Genomic DNA, 6,000 nt, shown 5'->3' with positions numbered 1-6,000 from the left:
TTTATATTTTTGCTCAGTGTGTATATACAGTGCATTTGGATAGTGTTCAGACCTCTTGACTTTTTCCACATTTTATTCTAAAATGGCTTAAATTGTATTTGTCCCACATCAATCTACACACAATAACCCATAATGACAAAAGCAAAAACTGGTTGTTAGAAATTTTTGCTAAAAATATAATATCACATGTTCATAAGTATTCAGACCCTTTACTCAGTACTTTGTTGAAGCACCTTTGGCAGCGGTTACAGCCTCGAGTCTTCTTTGGTATGACGCTACAAGCTTCGCACACCTGTATTTGGGGAGTTTCTCGAACTCTTCTCTGCAGGTCCTCTCAAGCTCTGTCAGGTTGGATGGTGACCGTTGCTGCACAACTATTTTCAGGTCTCTCCAGAGATGATCGACTGGGCTCTGGCTGGGCCACTCAAGTACATTGAGACTTGTCCCAAAGCCACTCCTGCGTCGTCTTGGCTGTGTGCGTTGTCCATTGTAACTATCCTTGTTTTGCAGACTTTAACCACACGCATCAAACAACTATTTGACGTAATCTATTTGTCACTCAGTTAGTGCCTCTCTATTAAACCATGGAGCTCCATGAGGATGACTTTTTAAACTGAGGCACTAACTGTATAATCTGCTTGTTATATGTTTCAGGTAAGTCCCTTCTCTTGAAATAGTTGGGAAAAGTGTCCAGAGAGGAATATCAAAACTAGATGCAATACCAAAGTTGGAAACTTGCTGTCAGAAAGACAAGTGGTGAAGGAACAAAGTGGCTGCTTTGAAACTACTGTCTACTTTTGAGTAAATAGTGTTTAAATCCACGCTATCTCTTGGTATGGTGAAAATGCTAAATAGAACTACTTGGTTAGTGATGGGTGAAGTTCCTAGTTTTCTTAATGTCATGTCCCGTACTATTTATTTAACTTTCACTGAATCCAGAGCAAGCAATGCAAACACTTCTGAGAAACAGAAGATAGACGATAGATAGTATAGAAAAACAAACATGCAATGTCCTTCAGTACGTTTATCTGCCCTGGGCTGTTTAATCATTTCCATATGGCGCAAAGGAGAACCCTGCTCATCATGAGGGATTAATGAGGGTCTGTATCAAAATCAGCAGACTTTTATATCTGTATTTTATGCATGCTTTTTCATTAATATTAAATGGAAACAACCGTCCAACAAGTATCATTTTCCCAGAGATTAATAGAGCTGAGACCAATTGATGAAACCAGTGGAACCAGTTTTTGAAGTGGTTGAACAAAGTGAATGAATACGAATGTACACCATTAACCCCTCCGTTGGAAGGTTGAGGGTTACTTTGTTACATCTTATTGCCACTAGAGGGAGGTATGCCATCTGTTTAGAGCGGCGCTCATCACTCAAGTCCCATTTTGATTGGTGATCTAAAATGGATCTCATTTCAATGAAACGAAGTGATGAAATGAAGAACCACTGGCTTTAGAGTCTCCGTGTGAGAAACAGGAGTGGGGAGATTTGAGCAGAGCAAATGGGAGTGTGTTGGTTTGTGTGATTTGATTAAGTGAAAAGAATAGTTCTTCGAGTGAGTTTCCCAGAAACAAAGATAATCATTAGCGTTAAGATCACTGCTCATCCATTGCATAGTGCATACCAATGGAATGATCTTACTGGTAAATATGATCTTTAGGTTTTTGGTGAAGCTCAACCCTGGATGGCAAATACATTGGGGAACCTAACTCCACGAATAATTGAGTAAGCAAAGAGCCACAAATGGCCTCCACAGACAAATGAAGGTCCCAGTTCACCTCCATATCTTCAACAGATTGATGTGTAGTGCTATCTTATGCCACAGTCAATGTGTATCAGTCTGACATACTGGTCTCTAGTCACTTTCACCGTACCTCCCTCTCAGACGGATTTCCCTCCATTACTAAGCTAAACTAGTGCCACTGTACTTTATCTTACATGTTCTTCTCTTTTATGAATTGAACGTCTTTTAACGTCACAATAGGGTCATTGAAGGTAAAGTCTCTGTCTTTTAAAAAAAATGTATTTTTATTTAACTAGGCAAGTCATTTAAGAACAAATTCTTATTTTACAATGAGGGCCTACCCCTGGCCAAACCATCCCCTAACCCGGACGACGCTGGGCCAATTGTGTGCCGCCCTATGGGACTCCCGATCACAGCCGGATGTGAGATACAGCCTGTCCTCACAAGTGAGGCTACACTCAAGATCTCTGTCCTAACGTAAGCCTCTTAACAGCCTGTACCCACTCCTACTGTAGGCCTATGTGTAAATCATTGGGAATGCAAAGTGCTCAATATAATCACATCCTGTCATCAGTGAGTGTAGAACCTATACTCTTACTAACCCTGTATCTTCAGTTGGTGCATTTCTAAAGCATCGATCATGATTACTGTGTCTCTGTCATCCAAATACAACGGTCCAGGGAGTCACTCGCCACACAACCCAAGTGTCTTGATATGGTTGTGTCTGGTCCACTTAGTGAATGGTCCCATGGGCTACTTCACCTACAAAAACATGTATTGATAGTTGCCTTTCTGTGACTTGTGTAGGATAACCAACTACCTGTCAAATACAATCCAGAGAAGTACAGATGTCAGCTCCCTTTTATAACTAAGTCGATGAGCTTGATGTTGAGGATTCAAGAAGGGTCTGGTGAAATAAGGGGTCCTTAGTGATCCACAGAGAAATTAGACGTGTCAGCCTTCTTGTGTGGTCATGTGGGTGGTGTTAGCCGGTGTCACATTGACTGCTGTATGACCCACACTGCCTGAGTCAGATTGGTTAGCGCATATTATGGGATGGCAATTTGACCTCATTATAAGAATGTTGTCAGGGGCAACGGTGGGGGGAGGGGGGGGGGGGGGGCAGAAGAGAGGAATTATGGGATAGAAACCTGACCTCTCGGTTTGCCTAAACAAAAGATACGTCCCAAAAATATTGGGAAATTGAAATGGCATATCTCTCTTGCATCCGAAGGACAGTATCTGTTTATATTGGTGATATATACAATATACACGTTCATAAAAACATGCATGGAGACATTTACACATACACAATTAACAATAGCATATACATTTCACTTATGGGAAATACTCATTGTTTACAGTATGCATGTGAACTGCCTAAAGGCTCATGCGTTGGTTTGTATGTCGAAAGTACAGTCAAGCGTCACAGTCCCTCTATCTCTGACATAACCGGTTACCATGCATACTGTGACGGCGAGGCGGCCCAACGGTGATATTATGGGATGTTCTTTGTTTTGTCACTACGATGGTGGGGGAAGGGAGGGGGGGGGGTAGAGATAATGGTGATGTGTGTAAGGCCTCTTGAGTGGAACTGGGAGCAGAGAGAAAGCAACCTTTCTCTGGATGTAAGGACTCAGATCTCCATGGCATTCGTATAATAGGGTCCATTACTCCATATACCCATTTAGCCCCTATGGCCGTTGCCCATCTCCCTGAGGTGACTCTCAGACAGTCAGGTTGAAACAGTCCCCAAATAGCACAAACAACCTGAGGAAATCACACAGATTGTGACGTGCGCATGGTACACCTATGCCAACGCTTGAAAATGGGGCCCGATGTAGCCTATATCCGTGGTGTGTGCATACATTCAACCATACTGTGGTTTTACAAAGGCTGCCTGAGAAAGATACAATAATAAGAGAGAAGAACCCTTGAGCGTGATGAAGTTCGTTGCAGACGTCACGGGCAGCACACAGTGTATTTTGAGCTCTGGGGCTCCTGTGTGCCCCCAGCTTCAGTAAAAAAAAAAAAAATGTGAAGACACACTGTACTCTGTAAGGACTGCGTATGAGACAGTAGTGAGACAGAGCTGGGGAGGGCGAATTAGCACTCCGATTATTATGGAGTGGCAGCGGATATGGGGGAGGGGGAAGGGAGGGAGGGATGGTGGGCAGCAGCTCTGCATATTATGGTGTGCCGGGCGTTGTTAGGCGGGGGGAGGGGTGGGGGCGGGAACTAAGGCGGGAGGAGGGGGGGGGGGGGGGTGAGAGGGGGGAGGCTGGATGGTGTGAAAGGGAAGAGGGAAGGGGGGATTAGGGAGGGAGGGGGTGGTTGGTTGAATATTATGGTCTGGCCTAGGCCTGTTTTTGTGTGTTGCGCTGTAGGCCTCCCTCCTCCCTGCCTGAGAATGTGTCTGTGTTACCAAGGGAGCCCTGAGTACGCATCGAGATCAAGGCTCCACTACATGTTGCGTATTATGGGATGTTTATCCTCAGGTGTGGGTTGAATAAAAAAAGGAGACAGACCTGAGAGACAGAGAGGGACTCAGAAGAGAGACATTTGTCTGTCTGGGAAACTCAGTCTGGGCTTGTGGGAAGAAATCTGCCAAAGTACGTCCTCTGCTCATACCGTCTCACTATTCTTCACATAGACCTCGAGCAAGGGTTGGAGATCTTTGCTCTATGAAACCAGAATGTATATATTCATACATTCGCCCCATTGATAAGAACAAAGGAAAAAAAATTAACAAGCCAACGAAATGCAATGTACAATAGCAGGGTGAAACCTTGACACTGAATTCCAGAAGTTATATTGACCAGAAAGAGACATGATCATTGCACTGGTTTTCAGAGTTCTTGTACCACAGGTGAAATTGAACTTGGCATCAACGGTATTCTATTCCTTGGCTATCTGTCTCTGCTATTGTCCTATCTCCATAGATTCATTCAGATGAATTACATCCATCCTATTTTTGAAGACACATTCAGCTCAGGATGCTGGAAATGAATGATCATAATGGCTATGCAAATAGGTAGGCTATACCTATTTTTGTCCATGGAACAGGGCATATTGTTCTGTTTTCACAATGCAGTATGTGCATTGACTCGTTAGCAAGCCAATACCTCCTGTGTACACGCCATCACGTGTGTCTACCTGTCCGACTGTCCGTCAAGCGGTTGCTCTTATCTGTCTGCCGGTGTGCTTTCTGCTTATATCAGTGTATGATCATATCCATATGAACTCCTTTGCCTAGTGACAGTGTAACATTAAAGGATCTCTGGAATGGAGAGGGTGTGGAGGGAGGGGGGGACTGGTGGGGGGTGGGGGGGTGAAGGAGTATTATGGTCTGTATTTTGGCTTACGTGGTAATCTGACCCCGCCTGTAACCCCCACCCCCTCGTGAGTGCTTATCTCCATAGCGACAACTGGGACAGGAAGGGATATTATGGTCTGTACTTTCTTTTTACTCTTAAATTATATTATGGGATGTTTAGTGGTGCGTCCCCCGGTGTGGGGGAGGGGTAGGCTGCGTGCGGGTATCCTTGACAACCACCCCATATCCTTATGATTGGTGATTATGGGATGTTAACCCCCCCACCACCACCACCCACCCCCACCGCCCCCTCCCTGCACACACGAACACCGTGTCCACAGTGAAGGAGAGGAAGGGGGGAGGGGAGGAAAGAGAGAGAGAGCAAGTAAGATAGAAGAGATAGAGAATGTGCTTGTGCTTCATTTCCGCTGTTCTTTGTGCCGGCACTCTGCCTCACCGTGAGAGAGAGAGCAAGAAACCAGGAAGAGGTGTGAGTGGGAGAGAGAGAGAGAGAGAGAGAGAGAGAGAGAGAGAGAGAGAGAGAGAGAGAGAGAGAGAGAGAGAGAGAGAGAGAGAGAGAGAGAGAGAGAGATAATGAAGGTGTGCTGAGTGAGAGTGGAACTGTGGGCTAAAATAGAGAGAGTGAAAGGGGCCAAGAAAGAACTGCAGTGAATCCATCAATCCCATGCTTACTTACGGGCTCTTCCCAGCAATACAGAGAGAAAATAAATAAAATAAATAATAACTACATGAGGAATAAATACACAATAAGTAATGACAACTTGGCTATAGACACGGGGTACCAGTAGGGTCAAAGCAGATAGTTAAATAGTTAACCAATAGCTACTCGGACTAACTATTTAGCAGGAGTCTGACCATTTTTAGGGCCTTCCTCTGACAGCGCCTGGTATAGAGGTCCTGGATGGCAGGG

This window comes from Salmo salar, chromosome 27 (assembly GCF_965601325.2).
Source record: "Salmo salar chromosome 27, fSalSal1, whole genome shotgun sequence".
Lineage (NCBI taxonomy): Eukaryota > Metazoa > Chordata > Actinopteri > Salmoniformes > Salmonidae > Salmo > Salmo salar.
This window is presented reverse-complemented; position numbering follows the sequence as displayed.